At 42.9% G+C, this 27,541-nt stretch overlaps 1 protein-coding gene across 1 annotated transcript in view; it reads right to left on the minus strand.

The window, feature by feature from the left end:
- C1QTNF7 (C1q and tumor necrosis factor related protein 7) overlaps positions 1–26,475 on the minus strand; it is a 69,382-nt gene extending 42,907 nt beyond the window's left edge. Inside the window, exon 1 of the mRNA XM_011948848.1 lies at positions 26,255–26,475. The gene's annotated coding sequence lies outside the window, so the exon portion shown is untranslated. The remainder of the gene's footprint in view (positions 1–26,254) is intronic.
- Between the last annotated feature and the right edge of the window lie 1,066 nt (positions 26,476–27,541).

Below are 27,541 nucleotides of genomic sequence, written 5' to 3' on the forward strand. Positions count from 1 at the left end.
TCAGGAAATGGTGATGGTGGCTGGTTCCTGAGCACCTACAATGAACAGAGACCCCGATTGCTCCACAGTGAGCATGGAACATAAAGGCTTATGTATTTATGCATCAGTACATAAACCTTTTTGCTGTCTGAAGCCGCTGAGATTTGGGATTTGTTGGTAAGTGCTGCCTAACTTAGCCTCTTTGAATAATACAGGCAAGAAAAACCAATGATTTCTATAACAAACATTAGGAAGGCAGGGAATTCAGAAGGTCATGAGGTCTGGCTGGAAGGTGTGGATCAGAGCAGACTATTCATCATCCAGCCAGGACACTGACCAGCTTCAATGGTCTCCTTGAATGTTGGAGGGAAAATATTGTAGAATTTCCAAAGTTAGGGTTTCTTGTTGCAGAAGGTTTCAGATTTCTTGTGTTCACCAGAAAACAAAACAATGGAACTTAATCCTTTTCAGTTTCTTTCCACTCCCTTTCATATAAATATGTCTTCTCGTGCATCAGATTTAATGCTGTTGACAGCATTATTTACTGCTGCTTAACATACTTGGCTGATTCATGATAGATTACACCGATCATCTATATCCCTCAAAGAGCTATGGGAGCTGCTGCCTTTAGATCTTTTTGCAATATACAGACTGTAAATGTTATCTTTTTTATTTTTTCAGTCAAGTTATTTATTCTCTCAACAATTAAAAAAATGTGTGTACAATCCAAGACATTTTTGAAGAATAAAACCTTGCATCTCTGAATTCCTCTTGGGCCTAGCAACAATGGACAATGTCTTTGTTGCAGTCTTATTTCCCTAAAATCTAGCTTGTGTATTACAATCACATTGATGTATCTTCCCCAGAACCAGAGAAGCCAGGCTTAAATCTCTGTCCTGGCATTCACTAATGTCATGGCCTCAGAAAAATTGGACAGACTTTCTGAACTTGTTTTCTGACCCATAAAAATGTGATAATGGCAGTAGTCTTTTTAATCCCACAGGAATATTTGGAAGAACAGATGATCTCATATATGGGAAAGGCCCTGGAGCAATGCCTGGCTTCAAGTAGGCACTCAGTATATACTACTTGAAAGCACCTTCCAAATTTTGCAAGTGGCATCTCAGTTCATTCATTCACTTACTTAATACCTATATACCAGGCATGCTGTGGGACAGTTGGACTTATAGTTATACAAGACATAGGTAAGGAGGTGATAGTCAAATTAAGCTAACAGTTAAAATGAAGTGTACATATCACAGTAGCTAATGTTTGAGGGCTTACTACGTGTTCAAACATTGGGCTAAGTCTTTAAATGGGTCATCACATTTATTCCATATAACAATGTTACGTACGTGATTATTATTATCCCCATTCTAAAGGGAGGAAATCAAGGCTTAGAGATACGAAGAACCTGGTGAAGTCACAGATCATCGATTGAAATGGGTCCTGTAGTCAGTATGACTTGGGTGCATGTCCTTAACTATTATCTGTGGAGCCTACAGAGATATTCAGAGCTGCTGGAAGTGTTATAGTAGGTGGCTCATCAGGCACTGGCAGAGCAGGAGAGGGCTTCCTTCCCAACACACCCACCCACAAGGAATGTCAGGTGACCATCAGCTGATGGTCAGGAAGTTAATTGTCTCTCTAAAATAATAATTGATTGCAGTCGGCACCAGGAAAGGGCAGTTTCCCAATAGATAGAAAACACCTGAAACTGGTGAACACCAGGAAAAGGCAGTTTCCCAATAGATAGAAAACACCTGAAACTGGTGATCACCAGGAAAAGGTAGTTTCCCAATAGATAGAAAACACCTGAAACTGGTGATCAGTAGCTTCCTGATAAGATCTCAGGAGTTGGGAGAGTGGTCTCAAGCATGCGCATGAAGAGACAAAATGGCAGCGTTTAACTGGTACATGACCTTCCTCTAGGAGTGCTAGACGCGGTGGCGGAAGAACACCTCAGGTGAGCATGCATACGACTCCAGTAAACACACTGCACATGCTCACCTCCCAGACACCAGCAGGTCACTGTGCATATGGACAGCCCATCTGGAGGGAAGAATCAGTGGGGAGGCAATGCGAGACCCCAGAAGCACACCAGCTTATAAAGCCCCAAGTCAAAAGGTAGAGTTATGCACTTGATTTCTCACATTGCCTGCTTGGCCCTCTTCCAAGCATACTTTACTTCCTTTCATTTCTGCTCTAATGCTTCTTAATAAACTTTCACTCTGGCTCTAAAACTTGCCACAGTCTCTCCTTCTGCTTTATGACCCTCGGTTGAATTCTTTCTTCTGAGCAGGCAAGAATTGAGGTTGCTGCAGACCCTACGGATTTGCCACAGGTAACAGAAGCAGGCGGCTGCCTCAGGGGAATGTTCACAAAAGGCACTTCTGCAAAAGGGCTGCCTGAGCTCAGCTTTGAGATTTGAGTAGGGCTTGTTTGCTCAGACAGAGGAGTCCTGAGCCTGGACCCAGGTGGTCCCACAAGAGATATGCTGAAGTGTTCATTGTGGAACAGAGAGTTTGTGAAGGTAGATATCGGAGGACAAGGCTTAAACAGTAGCTAGGAATCCGGTCAAGATGCTTAACTGTCAATAAAGGGACTTGGACATCAATGCGGGGGGCAATGATAGATATTAAGCATAAGTCTGATATAATTAGCTTTGCCTTTAGTGTTTGGGAAATGGTTTTTAGCTATGATTCATTAGATCTGTTGGTAACTCCAGGTGCTTTTAAAATTACCAGTTGGGTGTGGAAGAATAAAATTGCTGTCATCACTGTGGCCTATAAGCTTCTTTTGACCTAGGGCCATATCTCACTCATGATTACATTGCTGGAGCCAAACATAGCAACTGACTCATGAGTGGCACTGAAGAAATTGTTGGCTGAGTGAATGAAAAAAATGAATGAAAAACTAGATTAATGGTAGTAAAGTTGAGAAAAGAAACAAGAAAGACTGAAATTGTGTCTGCGTTCCTTTGTGGGTCTAGTTTAGGAAGGACTCTGCAGGGGGAGGTGAGGTGAGGGTGGTGGGCCTTAATTCCACTGGGTCTCTTGCAGCTTCAAAATCAGTTGGGATGATTTGGGGATTCTTGGAAGTAGAACTGTGTAGTTGCCAGCATCTGCTGAGAGATTTCAATTTGATTTGTTAATGAAACTCCCTGGGTGGGGCTTTGGTAGGTGGGCTGTTGGGGGTTCTATGACTAATTTAGGATCTACAGTGGAGCTGAGTGCATAGAAATGTTGCTCTTTTTTATTTCTCATAAAGCATGTTTCTAAGTGAAGCCTTAAGAACTCTTGGGAATGCTCACAGCCTAGAGAGAGTTGTGATCTTCTTGTTTCTGAGACTTTAAGTCCCTTGAAGATAAGGGCCATGACTTACTATCTTCAAGCCCAGTGTGACACGGAGCACCTGGAAGCTCAGGCCTGTAACCACTATCCAGGTGCCTCTAGAGATAGCCAGAGATGCGGGAGGCACACTCCTGCCTCAGGTTGCATGGTCACGAAGGGTATTTTGGAGAAAGGGTTGCCTGAGCTCACTCCTGAATTTGAGTAGGGGGTGACACTCAGACAGAGGAGCCCTGAGCTTAGGCCCAGGAGGTTGCAGAGCAGGTGAGTAGCTATAGAGTCCACTGTGGGAGAACAGTCTCCGAGGGGTCTTAGGGGATCAGAAACTGCTGTTGCCCTGCTCCATGGCCCTCAATCCACCTCTGAGCTCACTTAAAGCTGCAGTGAGAAGTTTCCATCTGATGTGGTTTGGCTGTGTCCCCACTCAGATCTCACCTTGAATTGTACTCCCATAATTCCCACGTGTTGTGGGAGGGAGCTGGTGGGAGATAATTGAATCACGGGGGTGGTTCCCCTCATATTGTTCTCGTGGTAGTGAATAAGTCTTACAAGATCTGATGGTTTATCAGAGGTTTCCGCTTTTGCGTCTTCCTCATTCCCTCTTTGCCTGCTGCCATCCATATAAGACGGTACTTGCTCCTCCTCGCCTTCTGCCGTGATTGGGAAGCTTCCCCAGGCACGAGGAACAGTATTAAACGTTTTTCTTTTGTAAATTGTCAGGTCTCAGGTATGTGTTTATTAGCAGCATGAAAACAGACTAATACACCATCACACTGACAGCTGCCCCCTGAGTTGCATATGTCCCTTTGCTGTGTCCCTTTCTCTGGAACTATAGGAAAGTTTATTCAGTGTGTGGGCTGCCAAGAAGGGCTGGTGATGGAAAGCCACCCAGACAACGCTCAGTCAATGAAGACACAGCCTCTCCTCTGCTGATGGGACAACTCTGAGGGGTGCTCTGAGGAACTCTCAGGGTCCCCAGAGGGACCGAGCCTCAGTTTGCAACTCACTCAATAACATACCCTTTTTTAGCTTTATTACCCTTTTTCTGTCCCTACTTCCTGCTTTATGTATATAAATAATGTGACCCCTAAGTCTTTGTCTTAGGGTTTTGGGAAACTAAAATATGATGTGCTGCTTGGTGCTCAATAAATACTTGCTGACTACATGAGATCTGCTCAGCTGCCCCCAGATCATGATTAACACTGGAAGCACCCAGAAAAGGTAGTGCACAATTGCACTACTTCGCCTGACCTCCAGATGGGGCTCTCCTGCTCTGCTAGATACATTTCATGGTCTTCTGTGTCAGTGCTGTCTGCCCCCTGCCCCTCCCATTTGAAGGCACAGCCAGACCCTCTCAATCTCAATCGTTTCCAACCTGTTGGAGGTTCGCTCAGGCCCACCTTGGTGGGAATTTGGAGCAGTGAGGCCCAGAATGCAGTACAAGTGGCTAAATCTTCACATTTGGGTGCTGTCAGGCTGCAGCCCTCATCCATTGCTGGTGCCCTGGCCAAGTTGGAATGACATCCGCCCTGAGGTCCTTGTGAAGGTCTCAGCCACACCCACTTGCTTGTTTGGAAGCTCCACTTGGAATTGTGCACCTTTGTTCTGACCTGGAACTCCCACTGCTTAGAGCGCTCTTCATTGCCCCCCACTTACTAAAACTGATTTCTTTGGAGATGAGCATCTGCCCAGGTTCAAGTCCAGATTTCAGAGAAATTAGACTCTAAAGTTAAAACAGTGTCTTTGGAGTCAAAAAGACTGAGGTCTACTTCCACCACTGACTGGCTAGATGACCACAGGGGCAGGATACTTACCCTCCCAGCCTCATTTTTCTCATCTGTAAAATGGTGATACTAATATGTGTTTGAAAGGGTTTGGTTGTTAGAGACAATATTATGTAAGGTGCACTGTATTTTCTCAGCACAGAGTAGGTCTTACAATTTTCTGCTGTTTTTTTTTTTTTTTTTTTTTTTTTGGTGTCATTTGAACAATGGACCTTCCCTGGGCCCTGCCTTTCTCTATTTTCTCACCATCCCCCAGCTCCCAGCCCATCATGCCTCCTGGCAGAAAATGTCTGAGTTACAGGTCTGAGTATACTGGCCTCTTTTAGCTGGGTTGTTGTTGTAACAACTTTGTTTTCTTAGAGTCTGTGTCTCTTTGGCATCCGTTCATCACAGGGCCAGTTGTATTTACTATCTTTTCTTGTTTTCTGTGTTCCTGATGCTCTGGCATCTGACTGGGGAGAAACTGCACCTCCCAGGCCTAGCTAGTTCTTACAGAAAGCAAGAGGGTTTGCCCAAGAGCACTCTTTTTTTAAAGGCAAAAACACCAATCCAGAGTCCACACCCCCAACCATCTCTTTTATGGAATTCTTACCCATGGAGCCAGTATTCCCTCTTCCGTAAATCACCCCAGGGCCAGGCACCAGACAACTAGGGACAGTCCCTATGCTCCAAAGCCATCAGACTTATTCCAACTAGCCAGTCCTAAACTGTTTATGCCACCCTGTCTTGCTTTTCCCATGGAAAACACAATGAAGGCTCTGGCCCAGGCTCTCTCCTGTCCCTCTTCTGCCCCGTGACCAGCCAGGCTCTTTCCCATGTGGCCCTATGTGGCATGGTGTGCCCTCTCCTCTTGGGAAATATAAGTTATAAAACTTTTCTTTCAATGGCATTAGTCTGTTTGTATTGTCACTGAGTCACCTCCATAAATCAAAATCCCACAGGTACATTTTAAGACAGTCCTACTCAAGTTCTTTTGGGAAACAGGTGAGGTGTTCAAATTGTTTTTAATAGTGAGAATCCCCTTGGCCACCAATTTCTATCCTAAGGCAGTTTTGGATAATTTAGGTAAAAAAGTACCAGGGCCAGGCCTGGTACTCAGATGGTTCAAGACCTTCTGAGGCCCACCGTCATCTCTCCCATGCTCCCCAAAATGTGAAGAGTAGAGAGTCTAGTTCCATCGGAATCCAACACATATTTGTAATTTTTGAAAATTATAAAAATTATATTCGTCATGAAAACAAAAATGATACAGAATTACACAAAGTAAAACATGGGAGTCCCCACACACAGATCCCTTCCTTTGAACCCAATTCCTCAAGGATTACCACTGTTCATACTTTTGTGTGTGCATTCTTCCACCTTGTAAGACTCTGCACAAATATGTACACATATGAAGATGAATTTCTTTTTGAAATGGAATCCAAACATACCTATTTTCTGCAGCATGCTCTTTTCACTAAATAATATTTGGTGACTATCCTTCTCTGCCTAGCATTCTGCGGTATGAGCTGACTGTAACTTATTTGGGCATTCCCCTACTGGGCACATTTTGGCTGTCTTAGATTTAGCCACTGTTTCTTGAGATCCTACTCTCCATGTAGAAGGCTGGCAAAGCCTATACAATCTGCCCTTGGGCTTCACCCCAACTTCTGCTCCTGTTGTCATCCCTTGCACCTCTCTGCCCCAGCCACATTTACCTTATGTGGTTTCCTCAAGTGTTCCAAATAGCCTCCCATCCCAGGGCCTTTGCACGGGACTTTCCTTCTGCCTGGAATGTTTATACTATAGATCTTCACAGGCTCATTCTCTCACTCACCTCCTTCAGGTGAAGGTGTTCTGCTCAAACATCACGTACCTGTGAGCCTTTCCCTTCTCTCCTATATGAAATAGAGCCCTCCTGCCTTGGCCCTACCCACCCCCTTTCCCCTTACTTTTCCCCTTAATGCAGTCACTATCTGATGTAGGAAATGGTTACTGGTTTCTTATCTGTCTATCCTCATTAGAAAGGAAGGCTTGTGTGGGAACAGAGTTTCTGTCTGGTTCAGAAACAGAATTTCTATCCAGAAAGGGCCCAGCACATAGTAGGCCTCAACAAACATGTGAATGAGTGAGTAGCCCTGTCTCGGTGCTAGTGCTCTCACGGTGTCTAGTAGTCACAACCACCCCGTGGAAGAGGTAGGTTTGCCTCATTTTAAAGTTGAGGAAACAGGCTCAGAGAGGTGAACTCCCTTGCCCCAGGTCATACAGCAGGGAAGTTCCCTGGAGTGGTGGTTATCAAATCCATTGGTCCTCAGAATTTCCAGGGAAGCCTGTTAAAGGCAAAGATGCCCAAGCCCTACCTCACATTTCCAGAATAAAGATCTTTGGGTGTGGGGCTCAAGAGTCTGCATTTCAGCCTGATCCCAGATGATTCTGAGAAAGGGCAGGGTTGAGAACCTCTGACTTCTAGTGTGATTAAGCTTTCCTGGAGGTCCTCCTTCTAAGATTTCGCAGCCCGGGGCCTGTAGGTACTTACCACAGTGGAAGAGTCCTGCAGAATGGCCTGCAGAGGACTGTGGGACCCACGTTGTTTCCAGCTAGAGGGATTGTATACTAGTCTGTTTTCACGCTGCTGATAAAGACATACCTAAGACTGGATAATTTATAAAGAAAAAGAGGCTTAATGGACTCACATTTTCACGTGACTAGGGAGGCCTCACAATCATGGTAGAAGGCAAAAGGCATGTCTTACATGGCGGCAGACAAGAGAGAAAAGAGGGCCAAGCAAAAGAGGTTTCCCCTTATAAAACCATCAGATCTCATGAGACTTATTCACTACCATAAGAATAGTATGGGGGAAACCACCCCCTTGATTCAGTTATGTCCCACCAGGTCCCTCCCACAACATGTGGGAATGATGGGAGCTACAACTCAAGATGAGATTTGGGTGGGGACACAGCCAAACCATATCAGAGTGTGTCTCCCAGGCCAGCTCAGGGTCTCTGTTCATGGGCTTTTATTGCAGTCATGATGTTGACTTCCTTGTTGGAGGATAGCAAACTCTCAGGGTTTGGCATTCACCTGTTTTCCAGGTTACTCTCATCTGTACGTTTTCATTTCATTCAAATTCCCCTTGAAAATCCCATGTTGCTCCTTTCTATATCATAATTATTGGTGCTTATTGCTAGGCGATGGAGAAAGGAAATAGGCCCAGAGGGAGGCAAAACAGACTCACACAGAATGCCTGGCCCAAATGTCACCCACATCACACCCTCTGCTTCTTCTGCCGGTGCCTGAGAGATGCTTGGCATCATTCCACGCTCAGAGAAGTGAGGAAGTTGGGCTGTACCAGCGCTTCCCTGGAGAGGCTGAGCTGGGGCCCAGGTGGATGTGGATGTGCCTCAGGGCTTTTTGGAATGTGGAAGGCAGGGCTAGCGTCATTGGGTGAGGGCTGCTTCCCTGCACAGGCACCTGTGATGGGGCTGAAGGGGCACCGGGCTTGGGGTGAGAGATTTGGTTCACACATTGGCAGTTCACACTCCATTATGTGTGTACCTTGGGTCTGAGAGGATGCTGTATCCACTGAGAGGGCTGTGGTGGAAAATGAATGAGGTGATTTAAGTAAGCGCCCCCTAGATATACGCAGGTGTGGACCATGGATCTGATGAGTGTGGAAGCCCAGTCTCCTGGCAAGAAATGGAATCTTTCTCAATATCTCGATGAATGGAGGGTTCAGGGACTCAGACAGAAGAGCATTTAAATTCAGCTTGGTGTCTATGACACATTCCTAAAATGTTCAGTTCTTTTTGTCCTGGCTAAAACATTCTCTAACAAATTCATTCTAATTAGTATCACTCAGTCCATAGCTTAAGTTAAACTTTCAGCTGGCTAATTGTTGCTGAAACTAAATGCAGGTTGAGGACCTGGGCACTTACGAACGCTTTCCCCACTCCCTTCCTCTCTCTCCCTGCCTGTCTGTTTTCATGAGACCCACGTTGCAATGCCAATGGAAAGAAAACCTGAGTTTTGGACCTGTGTTCAAATCTCACCTTCTTAACTGCCCAAATAGCGGTGCTTCTTCCTGCTTGTTTTTCTTCCTCCTTTTCCTTCTCACCACAAACTGAAGTCCCACCCCATCGATAAGGCTTTCCTCATATCTTATTTGTATGCAAAGTTTATTATTTATAAGGCATAATTGCATATGTTATTTCCTTTGATTTTTAATAACGCATGTTGTTGCTGGGAGACACAAACACACATTAATAACAGGTGTTGTTATTGCTCCCCCTTTGGAGATGGGGCAACTGGGCTTTGCCTTAGGGCAGGGTGCGCAGTGGAATTCTCAGGTCTGTGCTGGTTTGCATTGGTCTCTGGGGCTTGAGGTATGATGTCCCCAAGAAAAGGCACTGACTTTTGTTGTTTATCCAACACCCAATTCCCTCTTTGGAAATAGCCTCTTAATTTTCCTTTGGGGACCTTTTTTTCTCCTTCTCTCAAAATGTAAAGTTCAGGTGGGGTCTCCCCACACATGCTCCAGCATCTCCAGGATATTCCATGGCTCCAGAGTGATTAATTCATGGGAGGGCAGGTGACTTAAGTGAGTCCGCTGAGACTGGACTGTAGGAGTCTACCCAACCCTGGGAGTTCAGGAGTCTTCTCAACAGGGATTGCTTAGTTACTAGGGTGTAGACCTGGAGTTGCTGGTGATGCTCTCTCTCCTTACAAGGAGAGACCTGACCAACAGCCATAGCATCTCAGAGACAAGCAGAACTAAGAGATGTGGAGAGACAGAGTTCAGACCGTATGCTTAGAGCACCTGCATTCAACACAGCATGAAGTCAGAAGATCTACCCCCAGACTTTAGTTATATGCATTCAAAAGCACCCTTCCCCATTTTCTTGCTTTGAGGCATTTTGAGTTGTGTGTTCCATCACTTTCAATTGAAAGAGTGCTAACCGATGGAGTCCCCAAATAGACTGTCTCTTTGGGAGGGTGGGAGGTGGCAGGAACTATGGCTAATTATTTCTTTTTCTATTTTCATGAGCAAGCTGGCACTGATTAGGTGCCCATAAATGCTTGTCAATTCATTACTCATGAATCAATGGAAGATTAGATAGTTATTGGGAGTTTTGATCTATTACTTTAAAAGTCCTTGCACATTGAACTAATAATTCCTTTCCTAAGTGTTCAGGGAAGTCTGGAATAACTTTTCTTTGGGGTTCTTCCCAGCTTGCTTTATTTTCCACTGAGACCAGCTATAATTCACATGGATTTGCACTGGAGAAAGTTATATTTTATTTTTAGTACTGTTTGTTCAGATTCTTTAGTAAGATTTCTTACCACTTAATCATGAGAATCTGATCTTTCTGAAATGCAGAGTAGACCATTTCATTTTTCTTCCTGTAATGTTTCGTGGGCTCCTTCCCTGCTCACAAAAGGAACTCCCAGCCATGGATCTGTAGGTTTCAGGAAATACACTGATTTCATGGTCATTTTTTTGCATTAACTTGGCTAGGCTTGGGTCCCTAGTTATTCCTCAAACACTCTAGGTTTTGCTGTAAAGGTGTTTTGTAGATATGATTAAATTCAATGATCTGTTGATGGTAAGTAAAGTTTTCCTAGATAATCTGAGTGCCTCAGTTCAATCAGTTGAAAGGATTGAAGAGCAGAGCTTCAGTCCTTTGATTGATGCTTGCCTGTGGACTGCAGCATCAGCTCCTTCCTTAGTGTTCCAGCCTGCCCTTCCTGGAGGACTCCCCTACAGATTTTAGACTTCCAGCCAGCCCCCACATCTGCATAATCCGAATCCCTGCAATATGCCTCTTAATATATATTTCCTACTCATCTGTTTCTCTGGTTGAATAGTCTGTATACAACTGACAAATTCCTCCCCTCCCTGAAATTGTAGGCATAATGGCTGTGTAGGATTATGTGGGAGTAGAAGAGTCCATAATCTTCATAGTTCCAAAGTACCTCTCTCACACCACAGACTAACAACCCTCATTTGTAGAATTAATGAAGAAGTCTTTAACCCGACGCACAGTTCTCCATAACCTGCCCTGCTGACCGTGTGCACCTCATTTCCTGCCCCCTGACCTACTCACATTTTATAATCCAGTGTTACCAATGCACCTGTGTCTCTCAAGACAGTTTATAAAAAGCTCTAGGGGATCAAGGAAGGCACCCTAGAGATTTCTGGGTGCTCCACACAAGACTCCTCAGTTTGGGCCGGGTGTGGTGGCTCATACCTGTAATCCGAGCACTTTGGGAGGCCGAGGCAGGTGGATCATGTGAGGTCAGGGGTTTGAGACCAGCTTGACCAACATGGTGAAATCCTGTCTCTACTAAAAATACAAAATTAGCTGGGCGTGATGGTGTGCACCTGTAATCCCAGCTACTTGGGAAGCTGAGGCAGGAGAATCGCTTGAACCTGGGAGATGGAGGTTGAAGTGAGATGAGATTGTACTATTGTACTCTAGCCTGGGCAACAAGAGCAAAATTCCATCTAAAAAAGAAAAAGATGCCTCATTTTCCCACCTCCAATCATCATGGCCAAGAGTGAAGAGAAGCCACAGACCTGTCATGGTTTGTGTAGACCCCACCTCACTCCCACCTCCCACTTACAGCCTCACCAGCATGCCCTGCCTTCAGGCCATCGGAGGCTCTCATCACACCCTTCTCCCCAGTTCATGCTCTTCAAGACTCCCCTGGTCACTGCTCATCCTGTGAACTTTCATCTCCTATGACTACTTCCTGGCTCATCTCCCGCCCCTTCCTGATTTCAGAAGCCCTTCTCCACTGCCCCTTAAAACTCAAGGCCACTCATCAGTAAAGTCCCCTGTATCCTCACCATCCCTCTGAATGTCCTTTACCTTCTTGTTCAGACTGAAGCTTTGCTCCCTTCTGAGGACACCTCCTCTCCTGCACCCCACCAGGTGGAGGCTGTTTTCAACCCTTCATTCCTCATGCCACTGAGCCTGGAGGTGAAATGGGTGACCTCCCTGCTCCTCCTTGCTCTTTCCAGACCATCCATCCTCCAGAGGTGAATCTCATGTCCTCTGTCTACACCACTCACTAGTCCTCCTGGATGATGCCATCTACTAATTATACCACCCTCCTCATTTCTTGGAAATTTCAGCTCCTGGTCCCCTGTCACTTTCTCCAACGTTACTGTCATAACTCTCAGTGATTTCAGTGTCTACTTGGAAAACTCATCACATATCTTGGTCTCACAGTTCCTGGATCTTTTTTCTTCCAATGGTTTTGTCTTCCTCTCCACCACAGACTCTTACCTACATGATCATATCATTGACCTTGTCATTACCAGTAACTACAGCACCTTCACAAATTCAAATTCAGGCTCCCCACTGTCCTGCCACAATTTCTATCCTTTCTGTTCATGTGTATCCCAAATTCCATGACTCCTTGACTTCACTTGCACACTTTACCTTTAATTTGTACCTTATTCATGTTCACCTCCATCTTTACTCTGCTTAGAGTCTAATTGCTCTCTGAACACATACTTGACTCCTTCGCCCCTCTTTATATTGTAACTTATTTGGCTAATCCACCACTCTGCCTGGATGTTTTCCCACACTGGAGGAAAATACAGAACCATGTCGACTGCTCTCCATCTCAACATATGATGGTTCACCTCAAAATAGTCCTTCATTAATGTTGCATATCAATGATACTACATTCTCATATTTCTTTACATACAACTCTCCTTTATAACCATTTCATATCTTCTCTATCTTTAAACCTCTGGCACCTCTTCTCCCCTGTTTACTTTCAATGAATGGCTTTATTTCCCATTTTATTGAGAAAAGAGAAGTAATCAGAAGATATACAATCTCCCACCACCACATAGATACCCCTTTTTCACTGCATCATGCTGGTGTGCTTGGCCTTTCCTCTTCCATGAGAATGAATGGTTAGTGCCTCCATCCAAGGTCAGCCTTGCACCTGTGCCCTGGATACCATCTTCTCTCCTCTTCTCCCTTACTTCCTGACATCACTACAGTGGTTCTTCTCTCTGTCCTGCATACATTTCCTTCTCTTTGCAGGATAATGTATATATCTGTATGACTATATGTAATATATACAGATATAAAAATCTAGTCGTGTATGTAAAATAAGATATGCAAAGTAAATTAAATATATGCAGTGATATATATTACTGTTTATAGCATACATATTACTGTATATACTACCACTTCTCTTTTCAGACACTACCTTATTTCACTGTTCCCTTCCATCTCAGAGTCCTTAAATAAAGGATTTCTATTCACTTTCTACAGTTGCATTCCTCCCGTTCTTTCTGAAACCCACCCTATCAGGCTTCTGTCCTACTAGTCACTGGAATTCCCCTTGCTTCTCCCTCTTTGTTCTCTTGTCCTTGAGAAACCATTGTCTTTTGGTTTTCCTCTTGCCCCTTAGACTGCTCATTGCCCCCTTTCCCATATCCTGTTTCTCTTCTGAATCTGGAAAATGTTGGAAGCCCAGGTTCAATCCTGGGATACCTTTACTTTCTACCTGCACTTTCCCTTGGTGATCTTGTCTAGCCACATGGCTTGTAATGTCTATTTCTAGCCCAGACTTCCCTCCTGAATGCCACACTCACGTTCAGCTACCTGCTAGACACCTCCACGTGCATGTCTGATTGTCTTCATGAACCTAACTCATCCAGCACCTTCTCCTTCTGTCTCTCAACCTGCACCCCCACACACTTCCTCGTCTTGATAATTGGTAGCAAATCTTTCAGATGCTCAGGCCAAATACCTTGGAGTCCCCCTTAATTCTCCTTTTCCTGCAAATTATACATTGACAAATCCTTTTGGTTCCCCATAAACATCACCTCAAGTGTCTCAGCATTTCTCCCCATCCCTACTGCTGCCACCTTCCTCCCTTTCAATGCTGTCTTCTGCCTGAATGATTGCAACAGTTTCTATCTAGTTTTCCTGCTCCTGCCCTTGCAGAAGCCACTCAGCAGACAGAGCCCTCTTGGTAGGACTCTCTAATGGCTTCCCTTCTTACTCTGAGTAAAAGCTAAAGGCCTAGAGTGAGCCAGGAGGCCTTCCGTGGTCTGCCTTTCCCAACCAGCCTACGTCATATTCTACCTCTTTCTCCTTTGCTCCTTCAACTCTGGTCACCCTGTCTCTGTGCTGCTCCTCAAGCCTGCTGTGCATGCCTGCCACGGAACATTTGCACACACTGTTCTTCCTGCCTAGAAAGCCTTTCCCTCAGATGTGTGTGGCTATGACTCCACCTATACCTATCTATAGCATCATCTTGCTCTGCCACCTCTTCCAGATTTATACTCAAATTTCACTTTGCCCGTGAAGCCTCTTGTGACCACTCTCCTTAAAATTGCAGACCAAACCATTCCACACCCCCTTTTCTTTGTTTTCTCCATTGCGTGTATGGTCATCTAAGGTACCACGTATTTTACGTATTTCTTTTTTTGATCATCTGTCTTCCCCATAAAATGGAAGCTCCACGAGGGCAGGTATTTTTGTCTGCGTTTTTTGTTGCTGAGTCCTGAACGTCCAGAACAGTGTCTGGTGCATATTAGGGACCTGCATTTGTTGGATGAAAAAATGAAATAAAAGCTATAAATGTTGACAAATAATATTTGACTGGGACCCATGACCTCTTATATCTAAGACTTCAGTGAGCTAGTTTCTGTACTAGCCTCCTCCATGGTCTCCTCAAAAGCTCCATGCATGAGAGACAAGGCCAGGGAAAGGAACAGTGTGTGCCATCTGGAGCTTTGGCCTCAAACTCCTGAGAAGGAGCCCAGAACCCTGGGGAGCCGGGCTGGGATGCGGACATCCTCCCCGCTCTCTGAGGGACAGCACTCTGCCAGGAGAGGCAGGTCCAAGGAAAAGGAAGGAGAATAGATGGCTTTTGTTTTTGGCTTCCAGATCTGGTTTTTGAGCATAACAGTCTGGTATTTGAGTTTTTCTGGCTGGTGAAACAAAATGCTTCAAATAGAACTGTCCTTAGTGAAATTAATTTCATTTTATTATCGTGTTATGATGTGATATGCCTCTCTTCAGAGTAATCTAATGTAATATATATGCCGTAAGGAAGGTGGTTGTTAAATGTTTGGTGTGTGTCTGTTTTATTTTGACCTGTGAATTCTTCACCAAGCGAGCCTGCTCTTGTTGAAATTGCCCAGCCAGGTTACTGAGAACTGGAGCGGGGATAGTATAATCCACCTTGCCTTGCCTGCTGACAGTGCATTTTCCAAATAGCAGTTGGAGTGGACTTTCAGATCTGTCAGTCACTCTTCTGCTGAAAACCCTGCAGCAGTTTCCCACCTGTCCCAGGATAAAGCTCAGTCTTTTCAAGACCTTAGATGATCTCCCTCCCACTGCCTTCTGACCTCAAGTCTCTGCCTCATGGGATCTTTCCAGCCACCCTGGCATCTTTGTTGTTCCTGAAACAAACCAAGTACAGTCCATCCTGCCTTCTGTCCTGCTTGTCACTCCTCAGCTGAGAACGCTGTTCTCTTAGAGGCTGATGTGGCTCATGTCTCTGCTCTAACATTGACTTTCCATGGCTCCCAGCCTTATCTGACCCACCTGTCTATGCTTTTCTGTCACTACGCCACTTACTTTTCTGTGGTCCTTCTGACATGTATGTCTTTGTGTTTTCTTTATCTGTCACCCCTCAAGTGGACTCTAAGGGCCTAAAGGGAGGGACTTTGCCTGTTTTGATCACAGCTCTGTCCCAAGCACCCATAATAGTGCCAGGTACTGGATGAGCGCTTAGTCCTGCCTCTCTGTTATTGTGCTGGTCTTGTGGGTAACTAGAATTCCTAAAAAACAAGTCAAAGAGACCAGTACTTATTTACAAGAGATTGGGAAGACAGAAAAAGAGAGAAAGAGAGGGAGAGAACCAGTGTTCAAGAAATCACAAGCTCCTAACCCTTGTTCTGGCAAGAGAATGTTCCTCTTGGGAGCCCTGAAGCACTGGCTGAACCTGGGGCCATCCACCCCAGTTCTTGCTTCTCCCTGCTGTGGTGCTGGTGAGGGCTGGTAGGGCAAGGTGGAAGAGAATCCTGCAACCCCACTTCCTGGAGGCCACTACTTGCTCTGGTCTGCCTGCCAGCTGCCTCCCCAAACCAGCCCTTATGATTTCAAATAATTAAAGGAAGAGAGTCAAAATCAGAAACATTTGGAGGTAAGAACCTGATCTGGCCCAGGGAAGTTTACACTTACGAAAATTTTCAAAGGCCAAGTATAAAAACAGTCTATGGTTTAGATTAACTCCCTTTCATTTGTCATGTCTGGAACCATTTCTATAACACTGAACACAAAAGCTGCAGAATTCAGTTTTCTTCCTGCACACACCTCTTTGCTGGCGAAGCTCCAGAACATTCTCTAGGCTCAGGGGGTCATAGAAAGAGAATAAGTGTGGTCAGCGGTCTTCTCGAATGGTATACACCTGGGCCAAGTTATTTTCAAAGCTGAGATGAACTTAGAGAAGTCATTATAGTTTAGGGTTTAAAATTTTTTTAAAAAGTTGTATTTGTGTTTCACTTGAAAGGCAAACTATATGCATGGTGTCATGGGCTATTGTTAGATGAGATCTTTTGTAAGTAAACAATTGCTATCATTTCAATCTGTCAAGACAGAAGTGAATATGTATTTTCTTTCTAGCGCTTACTCTATGACAAGCACTGGCCTGGGAGCTCTCAGCACACATTTAATCAGCTCACTGTCTTTTACTTAAGCAATGATCCCAGGTTCAACCTCCCAGAGAAAAACATTATCATAGCCACCTCAATTTCCCTACTATCCCCAGTTTATTCAAATTCCTCCCCATCTTCACTTGCTTCTCACCTGCCTCAGTGGACACAGCTGTGAGTCAGGATCCACGCTTGTTCGTGGTTGTTTTGATCCACCTCTTGCCTCTCCAAGATTACCTTGTCTAACTACCTTCTCTCATTCTCTGATAGCCTCCATTTCTACCACTGGCTGGTTGCTTTTAACCTACACAAATGTTCAACTTTTGTCCATTCTGAAATAACCTTGACTTGGCTCCCATAGCCACCTCTAACACCATGCATCTCTGTCCTTCCAAGGAAGGTGGACCTGGAAGGTTAAAGGCATCTTTCAGGACTAGCAAGGGGTGAAGAAAGCAAATCAGCTCTTTCCAAAGATACTACAGATGTTGCTACCTGAAAGCATTCAGCTGTGCCTAGTAGTCTGTGGTTGGGAGCAGGTGGGAATGACTATGTCCGAACAATAACAATTCGAAGGTACAAAGCCTTAGATAAATTTCCTAAATTTCATTAGTTTCTACGGTGTTCTGGCTAAGGCCAGCTAGGAGTTGGAGACTGGCCATTAAGAGTGAAAGGTGTGCGGGATGAGTATGCACAAGTAACCTAAATGGAAAGGGGATATGTTAGGACAATGGAGGACACAAATTGTTTTTGTTGTCTGCCCAGTGACTGGTTTTAAGCCTTTATGGAGAGAGTGAAGTGGCTTTCTCTCTATCTCTCTACCTCTGCCCTGAACCTAGCAACACTCTGGCTGCATGAAGATTATCATTTGGGGGGATTGGGGGAGGATTAGAGATTGCATTTGTCACATAAATATTATCATTGTCAAGAAGGACAATATTAGAGTCCTTGGTTTGCATGGTGACTGCTGCCTTGGAGTTCCTGAGTACATGTGGGCACAGCACACAGACATCAAGAAACACTTAGGTGAAGTTGCTCAGTGAGAGGAGAGGGCATGACATTGGATTGTTGACATTTGAGTGTCCTTATCAGTATGCTCAGGCTCCTGAGTCCAGAGAAATAAAATGTTTTCTGTAAGAGGGCAGGGATTTTTGTCTGTTTTGATCACCCCTGATTTAGTAAGCCCTAATAAAGTATTTGTTCAATGAACATGTAATGATTTTGGCAGCATCTGGGCCAGGAAAGGGTGGTGAGCCTGCCGAGAGCTGGATATTTAGTCCGAACAGCTTGAATCAAGTAGGATCCAGGAAGAATCAACTAAGAGTAGATTAAGAGTATGGAAGGGGGATGGTGAAGCAAGAGCAATGGCTTTTTTTAAGAAAGCCTGGCTGCAAAAATAAGGAGACAAAGCAGATGGGAGTTTGAGAAGGGTATGGGATTCATCATGTGTAACAATGTGATGCAAACCGTACTAAAATAGATAGGAAATATCGAAATAGGCCTGAATATATCATGCATTGTTTTGAATGTGACTTATAATGCATTATCTCAACAGTCTACATATTGGCCAGGTGAGATGTTTGGGACAGGTATGTTAATTCTTTTTTCCAGGTAAGGAAAGAGAGCGAATAAAGTTAAATGGTAACTTGCTGAAGGTCACAGCATTCATTCATGAACAAGAACCCATGGCTTTGAATTGCGTTCTAGAATTTTTTTTTGCTTTATCATCTTGCAGAAATGAGTTTTTGACTAGTGAATAGATTTCAGTATGCAAATCTGTATGCTCTTTTTTTTTTTGTTGGTGTTTTTCCTGTTTTTAATTTTGTAGTGGTGACTATGAGGTGACAAGCTTTAAATCTTTGACTGGAAAGGTCACAGTGACATGGGGAGATAATTAAAATGGAAAGAAAACCTAATTTGAAACCTGGCTTCACCGGTTAAGATGAGGATAATGTATTGAAACAGCTGAGAGCCTCTGTGAAGGCTTTATTTCACATCACAGCAACACAGAACAAATTGCACAAATTCTAGGAATTATATCCCTTGGAAACAAACACTGAAGTCACTTTTTAAAATGTCACCAAATGGCTCTGTTGACTCTGTTTTGTAACAAGTTACAAACAGATGGCACTTTGAAACATACGATGCAGTTTGGAAAACGAAATCGCTTAGACATTTTTGTCTGGTTTGCTAAGATAATGTGATGAAGCCCCAAATGAAAGAATCTTGGCGTGCACTGATAGAGAAAGGCTACACACCATTCAGTAGATTTGTTTTAATTTCTCACAATCAAAAAGTTGATTCTTCAACTGTCAATCCTGTCTGAGTTGGGTTCCATGAAGTTGCGTTCCATTATGCACTTCCTGAATATAAAAGGTGCAAAGCAAAGGAGAAGAGAATTGCCATTTCCTGAATGTCTATTTCATGGTAGCCTCTTTATATGGCATATAAACATTTTATATGTCTTATTTATTTATAAAGAAAGTCTATGGGTAGCTACTATTGCTCTTTTTTAAATATGAAGAAACTGTAGTCCAGAGACATCCCATACCTAATTAAGTGCACAGCTGGAATTCACACTTTGATGTGCACCCAAACTCATGTTTTCCCCATTTTATCTACTTCAGACCTATCTGCCCCTTTTCACTTTTTAAGAAAATATTTTCATGTTCACTATATATATATACACATATATATACACGTATATATATATACGTATATATATATATTTTTTGAGACTGAGTCTTGCACTGTCGCCCAGACTGGAGTGCAGTAGCGCCATCTCTGCTCTGCAAGCTCCGCCTCCCAGGTTTTCACGCCATTCTCCTGCCTCAGCCTTCTGAGTAGCTGGGACTACAGGTACCCACCACCACGGCCAGTTAATTTTTTGTATTTTTGGTAGACGGGGTCACCGTGTTAGCCAGGATAGTCTTGATCTCCTGACCTTGTGATCCGCCCACCTCAGCCTCCCAAAGTGCTGGGATTACAGGTGTGAGCCACTATGCATGGCCACTAATTTTTAAATATTAAAAAAGATACAGCTAGTAAATGTTTATGTAACATAGTCCAATTTATATATTAAATTCTGTATTTATTGTTTTCAGAAATAGGAATTTATGGCATATTTTGACAAGTATGGTTTGTTGATTCACTCAAGACTCATCCCAATTCACATCTCCCCCTACCTTTTTTTCTTTTTCTTTCTTTTTTTGAGACAGAGTCTCACTCTGTTGTCCAGGCTGGAGTGTAGTGGTGTGATCTTGGCTCATTGCAACCTCCACCCCCTAGGTTCAAGCAATTCTCCTGCCTCAGCCTCCCCAGTAGCTGGGATTAGAAGTGTCCACCACCATGCCCAGTTAATTTTTGTATTTTCAGTAGAGATGGGGTTTCACCATGTTGGCCAGGCTGGTCTCAAACTCCTGGCCACAAATGATCCACCTGTCTTAGCCTCCCAAAGTGCTGGGATTACAGATGTGAGCCACTGTGCCTGGCCTCCCCCTACCTTTTTTACATGAAAGGCTGGAAAGCAGAATACACAGACTTCCAGATTCCCTTGCAGCTTGGGGTAACCCTATTACTTACACAGTTTCACCAATACAATGCATATGCAAAGTCTTGGAAGAAGGCTTCCCTTCTGAAATAAAAAGGCAAAGTTTGACAAGGAAAAGGCTTTTGTTTTTCTGCATGGAATATAAACTCAATACCTGGAGGTGCAGCAGCTATATTGCCACCATAAAAATAAATGCCGATGCGAGTATTAGTGAGAAGGAATAGAGAAGGACACTAGTTTCCTTGTGGCATCCTTGGACAGCTACAGCATCCCTAGACCTACCTCTGGGCTTCTTGTTGTGTGAGAAAAATAAATCCCCTGCATAATAAAGGAACTGTGTTTTCTGATACTTACAAATGTAATCCTAGCTGATACACTTAATAGCCAGAATTTAAAAAGGTATTCCTATTTTCTAACACAGTTCAATTTTCATGCCAGCTTTTGTCACAATTTGTAGTTCCCAAACACTGAAAGTATAGCCCTTGAATTAGACAACAGATTCATTGGAAAGATATTCATTTTGTTGGGCATTAACGGCAAAAGAGTTGGGTCCACTCCCTGGTTATGGGAAAATGGCCCACATAGTATGATCCAAGCAACTGTGGCCCTTCCAGACAATCTGGACATCAGTTCAACCAAAGTGATTGGCCTGTGTTAGGGGAAGAAGAATAGGACAGCTGAACTCAACATGTCCCCACCATTTTGCCTTGCATGGATGTAGACTTGGCCTTTGATTGGAAAGTTTAGAAAGGAACTTGAGGAATCATTTTGTCTCTTTTCACCTTGGGGAAGGACCACACTGAAGTCATACCAGACATATATGATAACTGATCTGGTTTTAATAGACCTCCAAAGAAGACAATTCCACAGCCTCTTCCCTAAGGAGACCATGTCAACATTTAAAAACTCGCAGTAAATTCTTCATTTGCTGAAATAGAATTTGTATTGCATGTGGGTAAAAAAAAGCCCCTTATTTTTCTAAAGCAGAGTGACCAAGTGGAAAGTTAGCAGGTTGTGGAGTCCAGCAGTCCTGGGTTGACTTGTGGTTTTGCTGCTTGCTAGTTGATGAACTTCCTTGTTATTTAACATCACTAAGCTTCATTTCCTTATCTGGAAAATAAGCAAAGTAATAGCTACACTGTAATCCCTAAAGTTATGGTTCAGAGCTAATATATGTAAAATGTTGGGAATATTATTTGTCATAAAAGTAAGTGTTCGAAAGCAGTTCTTTTTTCCTCTTCTCTGTTGACTGCACAACAACTTACCACTATTCTCTGGTTGAAATTGTGTCGGAGCCCAAGAAGCACCATGAATTGCTCCACAACTTTCTTCACTACAGGCTGATTAACTCCAGTTTCCTAATCCCATCCTGTTTACTCTTATTTTTCAGTCCTTCAATCTTAACTCAGGAACTTGTTTCCAAAAAAATTATAAAAAAAAATATGCTTTGCATTCTGGGGAATTGCAGTTTTATAAAGTAAGCAAAAAATAACAGTACTTGAAAATTGAAAACATTGACCCATATATTCTATTTTGCTATAGACATCAAATTCTCATTCTAGGTTGCAGATTCATAATTGAGGTCACTATGGTGACAAAGACAAAATGGAGTAAGGAGACAATCATTTGGATTGTTACAGCCAAGGATTTGGCCACAATTATTAGGCTAATTGACAGACAAAGTTTACTTCTCTGGTGCAAGTTCTCTGCATGATGATCTTCAATTTCAGTAGGCCACTAACTTAGACCCAAGTGATCTGCTGCGCCATTTTAAGAAGAGGAATATTTCAGACCCTGGATTGTTTTTAAAAGCTGTACACTCTATTAGTTCTTGGCTACTACAGTGTTGGATCGACTGACTTCTGGCAGCCTTGCACGTTGACTCCACTGACATATGTACAATTTCAGACTTGAAGCCACACATGAAGTAATTGTGAAGCCTCACAATTCATCCCTAAAAATCTGCCATGCGGTGGTTCTTGTCTTCTCCAACAATGTAATCCCTAGGAATTGTGATGATATGAGCTTTTTAAAAAATTGTTAATTAATCTTCATTCACTTAGGACATATTAATTTATCTGTGATGAAGAAGAACATGTTGAAAAATCCCAGAATATTGAATAAAAGAATGAAACGGCTACTGTAATATAGTTTGGATCAGAGACTTTTTTCTTTCTTCTTTTCATACAATTACTTATGGCATGTGATATTAAGAAAGAGAAAGAAAATTCCAAAGCAGAGTTTCCAGAGCAGGGTCTAGAGAAGCCCCATAGATTCACACCAGCTGTGCAGTAAATAGTTGATGAAACAGGCCTAAAAAGAGCTTCAGTGACTTGTCTAATGTCCCATGGTTAGTCAGGGTCTTACTTAATCATGGCTTTGTCTCATTTTGTCTTTCTTATGATTCAGCTTTGAGTTAAATGCCCCTCCCTTAATGAGGTGGTCCTTGACCATGTTAAAGAATTAGCTCCTTCCTAGTACCTAGTCACTCTGTCTTGTTATTCTGTTTTATTTTATTCATACCACTTTTCAATTTCTGAACTTACATTCTGGTTTATGATTCTGTGGTTTGTCTCCTGTAAAGTGCAAGCTCCACGAAGGCAGGGACTTTGGCTTTTGTTCACTATTATATCTAAAATAATGTTTAGGACCTGTAAGTCCTCAGTGCAAATTTGTGGATTGAATGGACCAGAGCTGAAGAGGAAAGGAACTCTTGTTTCTTAGGCATCTATTATGCTAGTTGCTGTGATAAGTTGTTTATGTGTGTTACATAAACTAAGAGGTAAGTGATGTGCTTGGAGCCTTGCAGTTAGAAAGTGGAGAAGAATTGAAAGCCAGGGATATTTTGCTTCAGGTGCTGACATCACAAGAAATTATTTCCAGGTTTCAATGGTTCCTGCTCCACTACTCCCTCCATGACCTCTTCCCGAGCAATTAAAGTTCCTAGTACACCAAGTTTGTGTTTGGCATCCCCTGTTGGCTCATATCTATCTGGGCACTATAGTTTTCAGAGAAACCAACTTGAATATACTATATTCAACATTGAATATATTATATTGAATGTATTATATTCAATGCAGTAAATACTCTGTTGCTGGCTTCTCTGTATAAAGTTTACTGAGTAAATTTCTCATAGATATTATAGCTTTATTTCTTTTTTTATATATTTTTATAGCTTTATTTCACTTCGATGATGAATCCCATTGAGTTGCACAAATTTGCCATGAAAAGCCTACAAGAGAAAGAAATCCACCCATCTGCTGATGATTGAAACCTGATGCAATCAAAGATGATAAAAAGTTCAGATGATATGGGCCAAAAGATGAAGAAAGCATAGGGGTATCAACAAGACAGGAAATAACCCTGAAATAGTGTTGATTCTGACCACAGGGTAATCAACAAATTTGAGTTGGGGAAAATGTCAGATTTCTCGTCCCTATCAGGACTTTTCACCTTCTTCAGGTTAGGTCATATTGGATATAACAATTTCCATTTTGTCCCAGATTATAGAACTGTCAAACTTTAGTGCATACCAGAATCATCTAGAGAATTTATTACCAAAGAGGCACAGGGACCTACTTCAATTAAAGAGATTCTCTGCCAAGCACAGAGTGAGAGCTTAATTGATGGTGACCATTAGCATTGTTATTTATTTCACTCTTCCCCAAAGGGCAGTTGTGGGCCTCACCCATTCATTCACAGATTGGCAAGAGAAAAAAAAAAAAACATGCACCAAACTTGGAATTTGAAAACCTGTGTTCAGACATCAGTGCTGCTAATTTCTAGGTATGTGACTTTGGATGAGTCACTTCATGTCTTTGAGCTTCAGTTTACTTGTCGGAAATCATCATAGTCAATAATGTTTATTTAGAAGTCCATTGTAAGAACTGGATAAAGGAATGCAGAAGAAAGAATCCAACAACAAAAGGGCAGGAGGTTGTGGTTTAAAATGTGGACTTTCTCTATTATGATTAAAACAGGTCATTTACTTCCAAATCCTGGCCCTGCCAGCCATCATTACCTGTGTAATTGTAGGCAAGTAAACCTCATTAGCCTTGGTTTTCTCATATATGAAAGAGACAAAAACAATTCTTTGTCTATATCAACTCTCAAACTTTACATGAACCCTGCTGTTATGAGCTCTATTTTATTGTAAGGGAACTGAGGCACAGAGGAGTTAAATAACCCAACCCAGATTCACATAGACGCTAATCTGGTTTGTGTCTTCAGGAACTCCGGTTCAGAGTCTCTACGCCATACCAGTGAGCCTGCTGCTCCCACGAGCACACGAGACATGAAGAGGAAGGGCCCAGCACATGACAAATGCTCAGTAAATATTTCCCCAAATTTGAATAACTTACTTCACATTACAAACTTCATCCTTCTATTTCGTTACGCAGTCCACAGCATAGCTCAGACAGTCAGTGTTCAACCCTATGTAGCTATTGCCCGTGAACACAAAAGTGCACTTGGGCTGCATAAATACTACAGACACGTTTATACAAGAAGGGGAACATTGTGTCACATTTGGTTCTTATTGCTTTCAGCACGTTAGGCACATACTATCTGTTTATTAGGTAAAGGTGAAAGGTTACAGATCACCTTAAATTAAAGTATAGATGAGTTGCTTGAGAAAGGGCTACATAGAAAATTGCTGTTGTAAATGTACAGTAACCTAGAGATTTTCGACTCTTGGAAGTAGCTTACGTGTGTGCTGACAATGACTGACATATTGGGAATGAAACCCGTCTTAACAGTACAGGATGTGGAAGTGTACACCAAACTTACTCAAAGGGAAGAAAGGAAGTCAGATGTCAACTAGAGTTAAGGGCAATTATTCTTTATTTTGGAGGAACTTTCCAGTGAGTTGGGGGAACACAACCCAGGCTGAGGGTGTGGAGTCTTATTGAAATCATGAATCAGAACAAATTGGGAGATACATAGTCTGATGATAAGATAGAGTGTGAGGACTCGGGACATATGTTCCGTGCAGCCGTAGAATTCATGATGAGGGATCTGCAAAACGGACATTCAAGTTCCTGGGAACAAAGGCTGATCCAAACAAAATGATTCCGTTCAAGTTTGTTGTATTTCTTTTAACTGCTTCCCAGTCATTACCCATAATTTGATTTGAAATACTTATAAAAGAAATGTAAACCAGTACAATGCATCATTTATGAAATTATGCATTTCATTTATAGAATTACTAGTAATGCAAACTCATAGTTTTACCAACACAATTTAGATATTTCTGCTTCCATATTGCAATGATTGCATTATCCCCCCATGGCCAAGTGGAGTGGTGAGCACATTTGTTTAAAAATAAAATAGACAGTAAATAAATCAACACACTTAACGAAAGCTAAATTGAACACAAGATTTATGCCACTATAAGGAAATCTCCACAGAACAATATTCACTTTAATGCTTTCTTTTTCCTCTACTAAAATCCTACAGTGTATCAAAATGAAGAAAGCACTTTCAATGTGAATTATGTAGGAACAGACACGATGATAATTCTGTTTTTCAGACTAGGGTTACAGAGCCACTTCTGCTTGCCCCCGCGAGTGTCAGTGTCGGCCTCACACTCCTCTTGAGTACGGATCTATAACTATGAAGGAGCGTAATTGGCAAGGAAGGGCTTTTCAAAACTAACCCTTCCCAAGCAAAGCCGATTCTGACGACTTTCGCTTTCCCTCTCTTGTTCAGCAAAAGCAACCCCCAGAGGAGTTGTGTTATTGACTAAGCCCCAGTCGGTAAACACCCCTGAACATCATTAAAAACAAAAACAAAAACAAAAAAAACCCCAAAAAACCAGAGAGAGAGAGAGAAACACCAACATGAGCCAAAGGACGCCTTTCTAAGGAAGAAAAGCCTGAAGACGTTTACTTCAATGGAGAGAGGGCTGTTTACTTACATTGCTCGCAAGACCTTCCAACAGCTGGAGTCTTTGAACTCTAGTGTGCGCAGATGTGGAGCTTTTGCTCGAAATCCCCTTTCCTTTGGCAGCGAGGATTATTCATAACTCTTTGGGGCTTCAAATTGATAAGTAATTTCCTGATTCGCTTTCAAAAGCATTCTCCCAGGCTTTGAGTGGTGGCAGAGAGAGGGAGCGGGCAAGGACCCCAGCGTGTAATGACGCTGTGGCCTACACAGATCTCCTGATTGTTCGATTGAGCCCGAAAGAAGACGTCGACATTACAAACAAAAATAAATATCCTTCTTTATCTGTTGGCTCATTCCCCAAATCATATTTGGGAAATAGCACAATGAGTCTGGACAATATTTTTTCTAAAAGTATAATATTAGCTGAACACCTTATCATTTTTGTGCTGGGAGAAATCAGGGCACCTCTGACTGCTCTTCAAAGACCAGCTGTTGCAATTTCTTTCTTATGAGCTGCTTTACAGGATGTTCTTAGAGACCAAGCAGCCCAGCCCTTTCGGTTGACAGTCGAAAGAAATGATGCCCAGGGCTTACAAGACTTGACCAGGATCACACAGCTAGTTAGCAGAAGGACAGGAACCTAAGAGCCGACTGTCAAGCCAGTGCTGTGTCCACTGTAGGGAGGTGGAGGCAGATGCAAGGACTGGAGATCTGACTCTCAATCTTTAAGATACCTATCACTGGACATGGCCCTTGATGTTTCTGAGTCTTGGTTTTCACAGCTGCAGAATAAAAATCGTAATAGTAACCCTTGCTTGGTCATACAAAGTGGTAACCTCTCTGAAAGCATTTTGTCCAGGATGAAAGCAATTGTATCCTAAGATGAAATTTTGTCAACACAGCCCCATTTACATGCTTCTCTTCTCCTTTCCATTCTCATTTCCATTCAATATTATTTTCTTACTGAAAGAAACCATTGAGTGACTTTTGGATGGAGAAGGAGGAGTATAGTGGCCAGGAAATGATATAGAACATGGAGAAAATTTTACCTTGGAAATCCAGGTAAAAATTAGATGAAAGGGTATACAGCATATCTTAACATTTGCCTCAGAAAGAACACTAGATCTAGAAATAGAAAATCAAAGCGGCCGGGCGCGGTGGCTCAAGCCTGTAATCCCAGCACTTTGGGAGGCCGAGACGGGCGGATCACGAGGTCAGGAGATCGAGACCATCCTGGCTAACACGGTGAAACCCCGTCTCTACTAAAAATACAAAAAATTAGCCGGGCGAGGTGGCCGGCGCCTGTGGTCCCAGCTAC

The sequence above is a fragment of the Colobus angolensis genome, unplaced genomic scaffold (assembly GCF_000951035.1).
Source record: "Colobus angolensis palliatus isolate OR3802 unplaced genomic scaffold, Cang.pa_1.0 Scaffold284, whole genome shotgun sequence".
Taxonomy (NCBI): Eukaryota; Metazoa; Chordata; class Mammalia; order Primates; family Cercopithecidae; genus Colobus; species Colobus angolensis.